The sequence below is a fragment of the Erinaceus europaeus genome, chromosome 1, assembly GCF_950295315.1.
Source record: "Erinaceus europaeus chromosome 1, mEriEur2.1, whole genome shotgun sequence".
Lineage (NCBI taxonomy): Eukaryota > Metazoa > Chordata > Mammalia > Eulipotyphla > Erinaceidae > Erinaceus > Erinaceus europaeus.
Window position 1 is genome coordinate 8359801 of NC_080162.1, and position 16267 is coordinate 8376067.

Here is a 16267-nt window from a genome sequence, read left to right on the forward strand (position 1 = left end):
CATCCCATCCCATCCCATTCTATTCAGTCTTTTCTTATGCAGTACATTTTTCTTTGTGTTAAACACATGTGTATAGATATTGATCCAATAAGAGAGAGAGATGGAGTGTGTGTGTGTGTGTGTGTGTGTGTGTGTGTGTGTGTGTGCATGCTTTGTTTTTGCCAGAGCACTGCTGGTGTTCTGGGTGTTGATAGTGGCAGCAACTGAACCAGAACCCTCACATGTATGTCTTGTGCACTCCTGCTATGGTATTACTCAGCCTTTAAATACATGTGTGGTTTATAATGGGTAAAATAATCTTCATATTTCATAAGTGTCTTCTTTATGACCAGTTCAGTTGGAGGGAGCATGTGTACACATATTCTAATAATATTAGCTTTTTAAAAAATTTTTAATTTTTTTGTCCTAACTAGCTGAAGTGTCTGTCACCATTCTGGGCCTGACTTTTTAAAATGGGAATGTGGGGGCGGCAGTGATGGGGCAGGGGCAGGGCAATACCACAGTGGAGTGCCCTCCCATGTAGAAGGGGCCTGTATTGAGCCTGGTTCTGGCATAGGACAAAAGAGGTATCTTAACCATGGGAGGTATCTTGCTGGCCCTTAGTATGATTATCTTTAACTCAGATTATTTTATAAACTTGAGTCTATAATTTTTTAGTTTTGTAACCTCAGGCAAGAATCCTACCACCTCAAAACCTCAATTTCTTTACAAGAAAGTGAAGATGACAAGCACTGTGTCATAAGGTCTGTGTGAAGACGAAGACGAGGCGAAGCTATTGTGTGAGGTGGCTTCAAGAGTGTTTACATGCCTCAGGGAGAGTGTCTGTCCAGGAGGGTGATGGCTTTGCCATGCCTGTAATCCAGGCCCGCTGCTGGACCTGACAAAACTTCCTTGCTATGATGCCTATTCCCTCCTCATGTCCCCTCTCTGTTTCTCACTATCTGAAAAAAAAAAATAGCCCAGAGAAATAAAGCCCCAGTGACAACGATAACAGGAGAGTTTGTTTATATATGTTCCAGAAATCAATGCAAACCGTTCTATTCTTTTCAAAGAATAAGCTCTGTAACAAAGGTTCTGAATTTAATAGAAGAAAGGCAAACCACTCAAGGCATTTAGCTGAACTGCCCTGTTTAGTTTCTTATGAGTGACTTAAGTAGGGTTTTGGAAAATAATAAAAATAGAATGGTATATTTGTACTGGGGTTAATAAATGTTTGACACATTTACCTTCCAAACCTGCACTGCAAAATACACTTTGCTTTTTCAAACAAAAGGGTCTCAGAAATATTTTCTGCACGGAAGATTCAGAGTGGAGTACTTCCATAGGTGAATTAGTATCCATAACTCTGCATCATTGAGTGGGTTATTGAAATGGATTTTATTCCTGCTTTTTCCCCTTAAATTTGAAGTGAAGTTGGTGGTCAGTCCATGTTTTAGGGGCACAACTTTTTCTCTCGTCACCAAACTACAAATCCACATCCCTGTGTCATTTGACCACCCTCACTGACCCTCCCACTGAGGGGACGTCAGTTCTGTCAGAACATTAGACGTTGTTTTTGCTTGACTTTGACTTTTGCTGCTTTGCTTCTTTATAATACACAATTAAGTGAGAACGTTTGGTGTTTCCCCCTCTTTCTGGCTTCGTTTGCTAATAATTCCCACCTCCACCATCATCCATATTGTAGTAAAATGACAAGAGTTCATCGTTTTCTCCAGATGGATGTATTTCAGTTTGTGTTTGTCTGTGTGTTCACATCCTGTTGTTTAATTTTTATTACTGATTTAATATTGGCTTACAAAATTATATGACACTGGGGCCTGGTGGTGGCACACCTGGCTGAGCACACATATTACAGTGTGGAAGGACCTGGGTTCAAGTCCCTGGTCCTTCCTACCAGTAGGGGGAAAGCTTTGCAAATGATGAAACAGTGCTGGAGGTATCTCTCTGTCTCTCTCCCTTTTCCCTCTCAATTTCTCTCCATCTATGTCCAATAAATACATTAAGATTTTTTTTTATTATGAAGTGCTAAGGGTATAATTTCATACAGTTCCTACCCCAGAGTTCTGTGTCTCCTCCCCTCCATTGGAAACTGCAGTAGTTCTCTCAAGGTCTCAGATATGGGTTGATTTTATTTCTATCTAGGTCTATGTCTTTCCCTCTCTCTATATATATATAGAGTAGCACCATTTTAACATAAAATACACAGCAATTGTGAAGAACCTGGATATACTAGGTTAGGTACATCAAAATAAGGGGTTGGTAAGTATTCTGAAAAAAATGGCAAGGGCGTGCAATTATGGTGAGCTGAAGAAAATATTTTGATCAAGGTACCATTGCTAGGACCAATGAACTAGAAAGGATAAATAGATGAATGGAAAATAATATGTTGCCAATTATTTTTATAGTTGTTTCTATTCTTTTATTTTAATTTTTCCAAACCATCAAATTGGGGAAGTAATGGCTTACAGGGCCATTTTTTATTGTGGGCTCAAATATGTTATGTTTTTCATTTGTAATATTAGGTTACAAGATTACAAGATTGTAGTGTATATCTCCATACCATACAGCCACTAAAGTTCTGTATCCCCACACTTCTACCTCCCAAAATAACTATCGTAGTTCTCATAAGTCTTAGAAATAGTTTGCTTGTTTTGTTTTGTTGTTTTCAAGTTTATTTTGTATCATATCTCTTGATTCCATATATGCGTGAAACCACCTGGTATCTGTCTTTCATCACTTTACTTATTTTACTAATTATAATCACCTCCAGTCCTATCTATTTTGTCCCAAAGGACACAATATCATCTTTTTGGCTACAAAGTAGTATTCCATGAATTATATACTTCATAACTTCTTTAGCCAGTCATCTGTTGATGGGCATTTAAGCTGCTCCCACTCTTTGGCAGTTGTAAATAATTAAACAAAGTTTTCTAGAGAAGAGATATACATGGCCCACAGACACATGAAGAAATGCTCTACTCTACTTATCATTAGATAAATGCAAACTTAACTACACTGAGACTCCCTCCATCTCACATCAATAAGATCGTAAGGTAACTATATTCTTCTTTCTTTAAGGACTCTCCATGTAGTCTTCAGTGTAGTTTTAGAAGACTAGAAAACTGGATGGGGGTGAGGGGTGAGGGCTGGGTAGTGGAACAGTGGGTTAAGTGTACATGGGCTGAGAGTAACTCCCAAATATGGGAAAGGTATTTAAATACCGATAACTATAAGCATCAATGATCTGATCTGAGACCCATATTAAGTGCAGAAGCCTGTGTATCCCTATAGGTCTGAGCTCACATTCTTTGGTCATATCTTGGAACATTCTAGACTGCACTCACTTCAGAGAGTGGAGCAGTCCCTACCATTGTTGTTCCACATTGAGGGCCAGGTCCTCTAGGGTCCACGATGTTGTTCATGATAGAAATGACCAGAATTGGTCAAGACAGGGATCTTCCAGAGGTCGGAGTGACATGGCCATTTTAATAATAAAGTTTGTTTTTCCAATCCAGAAAACAATAAATGTTCTTCCATTTCTGTCTAACAATGTCCTATTACAGGAGAATTTTGGACACGAGTAGTTTCTTTTTTTTAATTTATTATTTTATTTAATAAAGGATAAATTAACAAAACCATAGGGTAGGAGGGGTACAACTCCACACAATTCCCACCACCCAATCTCCATATCCCACCCTCTCCCCTGATAGCTTTCCCACTCTCTATCCCTCTGGGAGCATGGACCCAGGGTCATTGTGGGTTGCAGAAGGTGGAAGGTCTGGCTTCTGTAATTGCTTCCCCGCTGAACATGGGCCTTGACTGGTCGGTCCATACTCCCAGTCTGTCTCTCTCTTTCCCTAGTAGGGTGTGTCTCTGAGGAAGCTGAGCTTCAGGACACATTGGTGGGGTCTTCAATCCAGGGAAGCCTGGCCGACATCCTGATGGCATCTGGAACCTGGTGGCTGAAAAGAGAGTTAACATACGAAGCCAAACAAATTGTTGAACAATCATGGACCCAAAGCTTGGAATAGTGGAGAGGAAGTGTTAGGGGGGTACTCACTGCAAACTCTAGTGCACTTCTGCTTTCAGGTATATATTTTGCAGTAGTTTATGGATACGTGTGAACATAAGCTCTCTCTCACAGAACCTGGTGTATATCTAGGTTTTGGGACTTTGTTAGAAAGTGAAACACCTGAGATGGAATTCGAGTAGTTTCTTATCACTCCTCAATATGTATCTGCATACCTACCACTTCTAGCACCAACCTGTCTCTCTTCACCATCCTGTCTTGAGTGCCCTGTGCCTTTCCCCGCTCTTTCCACCTAATTCAGAGTCTATTGCTTTTTTGCAATGCATATCACCCAATCCAAGTCTTACCCTGTGTTTACCTTTTCTTGCCTTGCTTCTTTATTTCAAATTTATTTTTTATCCAATCTATGTCTCCTGAAGTATTGACTATATTGTTATTTATAAGATCACAGGTTAATAGAAATATATTTTAACACTGTTCCCACCACCTAAATCCGTGTCCTCTTCCTCACTCCCCTACAGTGGACCTGAAAGCCCATCCCCTCTTTTACTTTGGTGCAATACTCCAAACCCAGTCCAAATCCTGCTTCATGTTTCCCCTGTTCTGCTTTCTCAACTTCTTTCTATGAGTAAGGTCATCCCATATCCTTCTCTTTCTGGCTTATTTTACTTAGCATGGTTCCTTCAAGTAAAGAAGGTGAATTCACCATTTTTAATAGCTGAGTAGTATTCCATTGTGTATGCATACCACAACTGCTATATAAATAGCACTGGTTTCTGGATTTCTTCTCCTGATTTAGTGTGTACATAAAGGAATGCCACCTAGTTTTGTATGTTAATTTTGTAGCCTGACACTTAGTTTTGTATGTTAATTTTGTAGCCTGACACTTAGTTTTGTAAGTTAATTTCGTAGCCTGACACCTAGTTTTGTATGTTAATTTTGTAGCCTGACACCTAGTTTTGTATGTTAATTTTGTAGCCTATCACCTAGTTTTGTATGTTAATTTTGTAGACTGACACCTAGTTTTGTATGCTAATTTTGTAGAGTGGCACCTTACTTCCAGCGTCTTAGGTTTTTCTATGTATTCTATCATATTATCTGCAACTAGTGACAGACTGACTTCTTTTCTTCCAATCTGTATCCCTTTAATTCCTTGCTCCCACATTGCTATTCCTGCCTTGCTTCTTAAGTACTACCTATAAGTAAGACCAGCCAGTATTTATATCCTTCTAACTAAGCTCACAAACACGATTCCTTCAAGTTCCACTCAAGATATGGAAAAGAAAACATTTCATCTTATTTTACCAGTGAATAGCACTCCATTGCAGCTATATGACACCATTTTCTTTAAAAATTCTCTTCTGAGGAACTTCATTGTTTATAGTGTAGTTGTTGACACATAGATACAGTTTCTTGTCTCCCCATGCTGGATGTTTGCAGAACATTCACATGACGATCTTCCACCATCATGTATCAGGACTCCCTCTTTCCACCTCTGCCTTCCCCTTCATCTCTGGAATCCTTTGCTTTGCTTTGCTTTGCTGCAGTAGACCTCACCTTGTCCAAGTTTCACTCTCTGTTGTTTGTTTCGATATAGCACCTTTAACGTCTTGAGTTTTCAACAAGAATCAGTAACCGTGATTGAGAGATTCTATGTATGTGCTATGTTGCTAAGTATTTTACACAAATCATTTCTTTGAATCCTACTCTATCCAATGGGATAATTACTGCAACTAACTTCTCCTTCCTTCCTTTCCACCTTCCTTCCTTCCTTCCTTCCTTCCTTCCTTCCTTCCTTCCTTCCTTCCTTCCTTCTTCCTTTCTCTTTTATATGCATACAATCTTTTAAGACTAAAACCACTTCTCAAATGTGTGGTGTGTGTTTGGCAAGGTATCCAGATACTGTGCCTGCTTTGTTTTTGTCATGAGCTCAACACAGTTTCACACAGTTTCCATGCTGTAGTGTCTGCCTGTCTGTTTATCTCTCTCACTCTCTCTGCCTCCCTGTTCCTTATAATCTGTAAACAAAATTAGCCTGTAGCATTGAAGCACTGGCAGCAACAACAAAAATAAGTAAAAGTAAAATATGATGCCTAATGCAAAAATCTGAAACAGAAAGGTCAAAGGACAATTGTAGGTCATACAATTAATAGTCAACTATAAAATGTTGGTCAGACTGGTGACCAATGAGATATGGTCGTACACTATAAGTAAAGTATTTTCAAAGCAAAAATAAAATTCATAGTGAAATACTTGAACTTTTAGTTATGCCAAAAGATTGTTTACAGCTATACACCAAGGAATATACTACCATGGTTGTTTTTATTTCAAGCCATTAGTTGCTCCTCCTTGAGATCAGTTAATGTTTTCAACTTGAGAGCTTACAGGCTTGCTCAGTGATGAGCTCATTAAGAACAGCGTTTTGAAATATGAGAATTAATCAGCATTTAGTTTTTTAATCCAAAAGAAAATTAATGTAAAAATGCATAGCAAACTGTAATGTCTTTTTCTAATTGATTTGTTGTTAAGTGCATTAATAATTTTTACCGAATATCACACAACTCATTATGGCTTGTGTAGGTTTGTACTACCTATCACATATTGATCAGGGTAGTTAATAAATATATTATTACGTAACAAGACCTAGCACCACTGATAATAAGAATGTTCAGAGAAAATGAAGACAGGAACATAAGATTACTCCTCCAAATCTCAATAGATGCAGTTGCGATCAGAGAAAAGTAGATCGATAGTAGGAGAGAGTAGAAATGCAAACCACCTTCTCTCTTGCTGGTAATGGTCTTCTTGATGCAGATTTTTTTCTTCTCTGAACTTAGAGGAACAAGTTAAGTGTGTAGAGTATACACTATTTCAGCTGTGGATGAAAGATGAATCAGGAATAAGTTCCTTAAACTACTGTGATAATTGTATTTAATACTCTTGTTTATTGTCTTAAGGAAGCAATAATTTACAAGACTAATTGTCACATAAGTACACTTTTCCATCTTACCACCAAAGGTGTCAGCATACCAGTTCCATTACCAACTTGGATCCTTCCCTAGTACTGTGTACTGGGTCCCCAAAACCCACTTAGTTCCTTTTCCCTGAAGTCCCGCAGTCCTTGGTCTTACTGCAGATGACTATACCTACTCCAAGTTTCACCTTCTGTTTTGCCTTTCTTTCCTTGTTCCTTACTTTTAAAAAAAAAATTATACATTTATTTATTTTCCTTTTTTGATTGTTGTTGTAGATATTATTATTGTTGTTATTGATGCCATCATTGTTAGATAGGACAGAGAGAAATGGAGGAGGGGAAGACAGAGAGGAGGAGAGAAAGATAGACACCTGCAGACCTGCTTCACCGCCTGTGACGTGACTCTCCTGCAGATGGGGAGCCAGGGGCTCGAATTGGGATCCTTAAGCCAGTCCTTGTGCTTTGCACCATGTGTGCTTAACCTGCAGCACTACTGCCTGACTCCCATTCCTTATTTTTCTTATTAGTGATTTAATATTGATTTGCAAAGTTACATGTCAACAGGGGTATAATTCTATACCATTCCAATCCCCAGAGGTCTGAATCCCCAATTCCTCCATTGCAAACCACCTTGGTTCATCCAAGGTTGCAGACCTGGGTTAAAAATCATATCTACAACTATCTATCTACACTTGTACATAATTGCCCTCTTTTTCTTCCAGGTCTAGTCCTCTTTTCCTCTCCAATACATTCAGGATCCTATTACTGCATCCAAATGTCCTCCCCCTTTTCCCCCTTTCTCTGGGGTCCAGATGGAGCAGGAGTTCAGAACCATCATATCCTCTTCCTCCTGTCACTTTAAGATCCCCAACATAGATGCAGTACAGATACCAAACCATAGGTGAGTGGTTAAGGAAACCGGGGCATATACTTATAATGCAATACTATCCAGCTCTTAAAAGAAGATGAAATAAACTCCTTTGCTTCATCTTTAGATAGAAGTTGAAAGAACCTTATTAAGTGAGATCTACCAGTGGAACCAGGAGATGCAGTAGATAAGGAGGTCAAGCCCGAGTCCCCTAGTTTGATCTGTCCTCTCCAATGTGCCAGAATGATGCTTTGATCCTCTCTCATAATTAAACAAGTAACTGCTTCCTTTTTAAAATTAATTTATTTATTTAAAAAAAGAGATATTAACAAAACTGTAGGATAGGAGGGGTACAACTCCACACAATTCCCACCACCAGATTTCTGTATCCCCTCCCCTCCTCTCCCTTGATAGTTTTCTTATTTTTTATCCCTCTGGGAGTATGGACCCAAGGTCCTTGTGGGATGCATTAGGTGGAAGGTCTGGCTTCTGTAATTGCTTCCCTGCTGGACGTGGGTATTGACAGCTCGATCCATACTCCCAGCCTATCTCTCTCTTTCCCTAGTGGGGAAGGGCTCTGGGGGAGCGGGACTCCAGGACACATTAGTGGGGTTATCTGTCCAGGGAAGTCTGGTCGGCATCATGTTAGCATCTGTAACCTGGTGGCTGAAAAGAGAGTTAACATACAAAGCTAAACAAATTGTTGAACAGTTATACTACTTTCTTTTTTTTAAATTTTTTAAATATTTATTTTATTTATTTATTCCTTTTTGTTGCCCTTGTTGTTTTATTGTTGTAGTTATTATTGTTGTTGTCATTGTTGGATAGGACAGAGAGAAATGGAGGAGGGGAAGACAGAGAGGAGGGGAAGACAGAGAGGAGGAGAGAAAGACAGACACCTGCAGACCTGCTTCACCGCCTGGGAAGCGACTCCCCTGCAGGTGGGGAGCCGGGTTTCGAACCGGGATCCTTATGCCAGTCCTTGTGCTTTATGCCACCTGCTCTTAACCCGCTGCGCTACAGCCCGACTCCCACTACTTTCTTTTTAAAAGTAAGATAAGCCAGGGCAAAGATAAATACCAGATGATATGACTGGAGACTAATTCAGTAACCTCATTTCTGTTTTTCCTAGACACATACATTTTTCCTTGCCATTTTATCTTATCTTATCTTATCATTTGCCACCAGGGTTATTACTAGGGCATGCGGTCAGCACAACAAATGTACCACTCTCTGTGGCTATTTTTTTTAAAAAAAACGTTTTCTCTCTTTTTTACTTGATAGGATAGAGAATCATTAAGAGGAGAAAGCAAAGAGGGAGTGAAACACCTGCAGGCCCTCTTCATCATTTGTGAAGCTCCCCACCTACAGGTTGGTGTTGAACAGCCCCCCTGCTCTGCTCCATCACTGATGCTGTGGTCTATTTACATAATCATTCTTTGCCTGAGACCTGCCCTGCCTGCAGTGTATTGGTTAATCCCACTGGTTAGAAATTTTGCAACAGCTGCTATGGAAGCTTGATACCTTTGTGTTCTTTTCTCCACCCCCTCTCCTAGCCATTTCCTTTATCCACTTAACACTTCCGGTTAAAGATATGTATAAAGGCGTTGTCTCTGATCAATAAAGGCATTGCATTCCTGCTCCACCATGAGTTCCTAGTCTCTCTCCTGCGTTGCTGAGTAAGCAGCAGCCCAGATTGGCTCCAGTTGAGTTCTCTCCAACCCAGAGAGCACGTGCCCAGGAAGAAACACCCCTCACACTAGCCCGGCAGGTGGGGACTAGCAGCTTGAACCAGCAGGATCCTTCTTCTTCTAGCGTTTGCCCTTCTTCCATAGCCAGTCAACAGCATCAGGTTGAAAGCTGTCAGGAGCTGCTTGTTGCTGGCTTTGAAAGTGACTGGGATCCATGTGGATTCAGTCGGCTAGGAAGGATCGTCAGTTTCCCCAATGAATGGGTACTCACGGGATGCACCACGAGAAGGTCGATCCAATGCATCCCAAAATTTAAAGTTCTGTTACCTGTAAACTGAGACATAAAAGCAAAAAATCAAAACAAACTTTCTTTATAAATTGTTATCATCTTCCAAATCTGTTTGAGTAATGGAGATGAATTCAAGTTGCTTTTCCTTTCCTGAAACTATGTGTTAGTTACACAATAAAAAAAAATTTTCTCTTACAGAGAAATTCCTATCACCCACCCAAGCTGGTTTCCGCCAAGGAAGATCTACCTGCTAACAAGTCCTGCCCCTCTCAACTTACATTGAAAATGGATTCCGGAAGAATTTAAAGACGGGTGCTGTCTTTGTTGATCTCACAGCAGCCTATGACACCATCTGGCACCATGGTCTCCTAGTCAAGATCTCAAGATGCCTGCCTCCATGGGTGGCCAACACTATATCGTTTCTTCTCCAAAACAGAAGATTCCGGGTGCATCTGGGTGACAAGTCTAGCAGATGGAGACTTGTCTCAAGTGGCCTTCCCCAGGGCTCTGTTCTGGCTCCTACGCTATTTAATATTTACATCAATGACCTCCCAGAAACTTCTTCAAGGAAGTTCATCTATGCTGATGACATCTGCTGTGCAACTCAGGCATCCAAGTTTGACATCCTCGAGCAAATACTCATGAAAGACATTTCTCTGATATCTGATTACTGTAAAAAATGGTGACTAATCCCTAGCACTTCAAAAACGGTATCATCTGTTTTCCATCTACACCATGCCTCGGCCTCGCTTGAGCTTAATGTTCAGCTTGGCGATACGAGAATCCGGCATGAAGCACAGCCAGTCTATCTTGGCGTTACTCTCGATCACACCCTGTCATTTCACCAACATCTCATAAAAACTGCAGCAAAGGTGAGCGCGAGGAATAACATCATTGCAAGACTGGCCAGCTCCTCATGGGGCGCGAGTGCTTCCACACTACGATCATCCTCTCTGGCGTTATGCTATTCCACTGCAGAATACTGTGCCCCAGTATGGTTCCGTAGCCCCCATGTCCACTTGGTTGATTCCAAATTATATTCCTCCATGAGGATAATTTCTGGAACCATCTGTTCCACCCCGGTTCCATGGCTGCCAGTTCTTAGCAACATCGCCCCGCCAGATATTCGTCGGGATGCGGCATCATCTAAGTTCATTTCCCACGTCTACGCTCGACCGGACCTGCCAATATACGCGGATATCTTCGCCCACCCTGTCCAACGCTTGACGTCTTGTCATCCAATCTGGTCCCCTACGCCTACACTGAACTTCTCTGTTCCAGACTCTTGGAAACAGAGTTGGCAGTCAGCTGAGGTAAAGAACAAACACCTCATCACAGACCCCTGCAAGCATCAACCCGGCTTTGACCTAGCACGTTATGAATGGGCCCTCCTCAATAGCTATCGAAGAGGCCATGGCTGGTGCACCGCTATGTTCCATCGCTGGGGAGCCAGAGACGACCCGAACTGCCCCTGCGGCTCCAGACAGACTATGACCCACATAGTCAACGACTGCCACCTCTCCAGATTCAAAGGAGGTCTCGAAAATTTACATCAGGCTCAACCTGACGCTTTTGACTGGCTACGGAAGAAGGGCAAACGCTAGAAGAAGTTACACAATAGATTTTCCACTTATCTTCTGATTGAAACTGGGTTAAAAGTCTCCCCTGGGGACCAGGTGGTGGTACACCTGGTTGAGCACATATGTTATTGTGTGTGAGGTCCCAGGTTCGAGCCCCTGGTCCCCACCTGCAGGGAGGAAAGCTTCATAAGTGGTGAAGCAGAGCTGCAGGGGTCTGTCTCTCTCCTTATCTTCCCCTTCCTTCTTGATTTCTGGCTGTCTCTATCCAATAAATAAATAAAAATAAAGATTATTAATTTTTTTTAAAGTCCCCCCTGCGAATCTCTAAAACTGTTTCAGTAATTGAACTACCTATATTTTCTGTCCCTACTCTAAGACATACTAAAGTATCCTCAACACAGTATTGATCTCAGATAATTACAAAGAAAACCTTGGACTTTGGAATCATTGAGATAATAAGCATATTATCAATGACATTGGCAAGTATCAGAATCAATGGCTGTTTATATTAAACCATCTTCTCTTTTCATAAGACCATAAAGAGTAGACAGTTTAGAAAAAAATAAATTCAGACAAATATTTATGAATGTTTGAATTCAGGAAAAGATTTGCCCTTATCAAGTCTTCTTCTTCATTTGTTGGATGATATGTAGATTTCCTTTACATTGGAGCCTTGTACTCTGTCAGCATCCCATAAAAATGTATTTTCCATGGACATTTTTAATATTTCTGTTTCTTTATTCTTGCTCGAGATTCTCCTTCTCAAATGTGCATAAAACTTAAACCTTGGGGTTTGAGACTTCACCTGGACAGGTGTCTTAATAGACTGCTTTTTTCATTTCTCCATACATATGCCACATGTATGGATATATGTGTATGTTTTTCAGCTTTACGACCAATAGCAACAGAAAGAATAAGGGAAAGATGCCATAACACCTAAGCGATGGGGTAAAAATTAGTCTATTCATGGGCCCTTTGGAATATAACTGAAATAGGCCTACTAGCCGATTCCAAAATTGGAGATCCCAAATCTTCGTCTGCAACATTCCAGCCTTTAGTTTCATGATTAATCAACTATTTGTTCTGCTTTATATGTTGACTCTCTTTTCAGCCATCAGGTTCCAGATGCTTGCATGATGCCAACTCTATTCCCCTGGGCAGATGACCCCACCAATGTGTCTTGGAGTCCCGCTTCCCCAGAGTCCTGCCCCACTAGGGAAAGAGAGAGACAGACTGGGAGTATGGATCCACGTGCTAATGCCCATGTTCAGTGGGGAAGCAGTTGAAGAAGCCAGACCTTCCACCTTATGCATCCCATAATATCCCTTGGTCCATACTCCCAGAGGGATAAACAATAGGAAAGCTATCAGGGGAGGGGATGGGATACGGAGTTCTGGTGGTGGGAATTGTGTGGAGTTGTACCCCTCTTAGCCTATGGTTTAGTCAGTGCTTCCTTTTTTGCCAGTCCCTGTTTGGGTGTCAGATGCCAGGCTAGCTTCACGGGACGCAGATGACCAGGGACTCATGGCTGAGCTGGGAAGCAGTGCAATGTTTATTGAGAAAAGAATCTGCATTTATAGTTTCCAGGAAGGAAGTGGTAGGGTGGAAAACAGGCTGTGACTAGGAGAGGGGGTGGAGCGAAAAAGAGTACAAAATAGTGGGGATTAAAAGGTGGAAAACAGGGTGTGACTAGGAGAGGGGGCAAAGCGAAAAGAGAGTGTGAACCAATGGTGATTAAACCAGTGGCCTGCAGACAGGGCGGATGTCAGACAAAACAATGATTATGTAAATAGGCCAACACTTTTTTATAAATAAAAAATAAAGAAAAGAAAAAAAAACAGGTTCATGTGAGTTCTTTGACATTGAAAATACTTTTGCGGATCGGGCAGTGGCATACCTAGTGAAGCGCACACACTACAGTGTGCAAAGATCTGGGTTTGAGCCCCTGGTCCCCAAGTGCAGGGGGAAAAGCTTCATGAATGGTAAAGCAGTTTTGCAAGTGTCTCTCTGTCTCTTTCCCTCACAATATCCCTCTCCTCTTTCAGATTCTCTCTATATAATAACAAATATATAGAAGATTTTAAAAAGAAAGAAAAAATACTTTTAAAAAGGGAGTCGGACAGTAGCACAGTGGGTTTAGTGCACATGGTGCAAAGTACAAGGGCCCGCTTATGATTAGAGCCCCAGGCTCCCCACCTGCAGGAGGTTGTTTTTCAAGCTGTGAAGCAGGTCTGTAGGTGTTGATCTTTCTCTCCTCTCTGTCTTCCCCTCCTCTCTCCATTTCTCTCTGTCCTATCCAACAATGACAACAGCTATGACAACAATAGCAACTACAACAAGCACAACAACAGGGGCAACAATATGGGAAAAATGGCCTCCAGGAGCAGTGGATTCATAGCGCAGGCACCGAGTCCCAGCAACTACCCTGGAAGCACAAAAAAAATGATAGTTCGCTGGTATCATTCACTCCACTAGCTTTGTCATGGACAAGACTCAGGTCGCAACCCAGTCCCCACCACAGGGAAGGAATAGTTAGTCTCACACTGTGCCTGTTTCTGTCTTACTATCTGAAACTATTCTGAATCAGGGAAGCTACAACTACAACAAAAAAGAAACAAATTGCATAGACAATTAGATTAGTAGAAGATATCTCACTCTGATAATTAGAATGCAATATAAAACAACTTAGTGATATGCATTTAATAGTATAAAACACTTCTTTTTTGTTAAGCATTTAGCATTGTCAGATAAGGTTTATCAGGATTTACTGCAGCTGTGAGTGATCATCTGGTATTTGTCCTACTTCTGGCTTATCACAACATTATTCCTTTGAATTCCATCCTGGATGTATTAAAAGAGATCATCATATCATTTCATTTTGGGGGGGTAAGTAGTAGTCTGTTGTGTATAGATATAATTATCTTCAGTCCCCCCCCCCCATTGTAGGAGTTTAGTGTATAGATTTATAAGAGTTTATTGCACAGTGTCACTGGCTTGCTTGACCACAAGTCTGTAGTCATTGAAAGGTGACGTGGGAATGGACAGTGGCTTCTCCACTTGAACACACATCTTACCATGTGCAAGGATTCAGGTTCAAGGTCTCCATCTGCTCCTGCAGGAAGGAGAGAAGGGAGTTTCATGAGCTAGGAAACAAACCAATTTCATCTTGAGCCTGTCAACCTGTTTTTCACAACAGATACATGTTGCTTAACTATTTATTCTCCTGGTATTTATATTCCCTTTCTCATTTCTGCTACTTGTGCTTTCTAGCTGAACCAAAAATCAATGCCTGGAAATTGTCACTAAGATCTGACCATAAAATCAATTCTTCCAAACTGTCTTTTTTGATTTTTTTTTTCAGATCGTTCTAGGATTTGGTACTAGAGACAGGGTGTATTATCTTTTATCTTTTTCTGTTTTTCTTTTAAGTTTTAATTTAATTAATTTATTTGTTTATTTATTTATTGGATAGAGACAGCCAGAAATTAAGAGGGAAGGGGGTGGTAGAGAGGAAGAGAGACAGAGACACCTGCAATATTGCTTCACCACTCGTAAAGCTTTACCCCTGCAGGTGGGGACCGGGGTCTCAAACCTGGGTCCTTTCATATTGTCAGTTGTGTGCTCAACCAGGTGCACCACCACCTGGCCCCAATTATCTTTTTTCTCATTGTGGGGTCGCCATTTAAACTGTAAGCCCTAATTAAGAGAAGCACTGAAACTTACAAGGTCTTCATAGAACGGTTTTCAGAAAATAATAGTAAAAGATTAAAATAAAGAAAATGATATTAAAAAATAAGATAAAGAAAGCTGTAAAAAGAAATTTCAAACCTTTCCTATTCAACTAACTCATCTTCTCTAAGACATACTGACTTAGGCAGTTGTGTAAGATATACAGAAATTGTTTCCATTTCTGCTTAAAAAGCTCATTGTAATTGTTCTCTATGACGCACCTGCATTGTCACACACACTGCTATAGTTACTGAAGCAACCTTTCTCAGAAATAAATCTAATATACTTTCAACCAGCATTTGCCGGGGAGCCAGGGGCTCGAACCAGGATCCTTAAGCATGTCCTTGCTCATGCTGCGCTACTGTTAGGCTCCCTTTATTTATTTACTGGATAGAGATAGCCAGAAATTGAGAAGAAAGGGGGTGATAGGGAGATTAACAGACAGATACCTGCAACACTGTTTCACCACTTGCAAAGCTTTTCCCCCTGCAGATGGGTACTAAGGGTTGGATACTGGGTCTTTGTTTTTTGTAACATGTTGTTGCATTGTCTTTAACTAGAATTTAGAGAAAAAACAAAAAGAAAGAAAAGGAAGCAGAGGATACCTAAGATAATATTGAATTCAACAGTATGAAATGGATAAAAAGAAACTTATTCCAGGCGATATAAGAACCATTATATTTCTTTTAGGTATTGAGGGTTGTAATGAAATTCTTAGTGAAAAAGAAAACAATATAAATGCCAAAATTTCCTACATTAACTTTTATGGTTAAATGGAAAATAGGGAACATTTTTTAAATGACTCACTTATTTATTGAGATATAACCAAAGCTTTATACTCCACACATGCATTGCCTCGGATCAAACCTTAAATGTCATGCTTGAGGGTCCAGCATTTATCCACTGTGCCACTTCCCATATTTCAATAGGACCTCTCTTTAATAACATTATCACTATGATATTAATAAATTAATTTAATTATTCTCAAAAATATCAAATTGAGAAAATATTTCAATTAGAAGATTCCTCCATTGATAACATCATCATATCTCCTTGGGATCTAGTGTCTGATATGACTAGAGTAAGTTGAGCAGCCTTTTAGAATA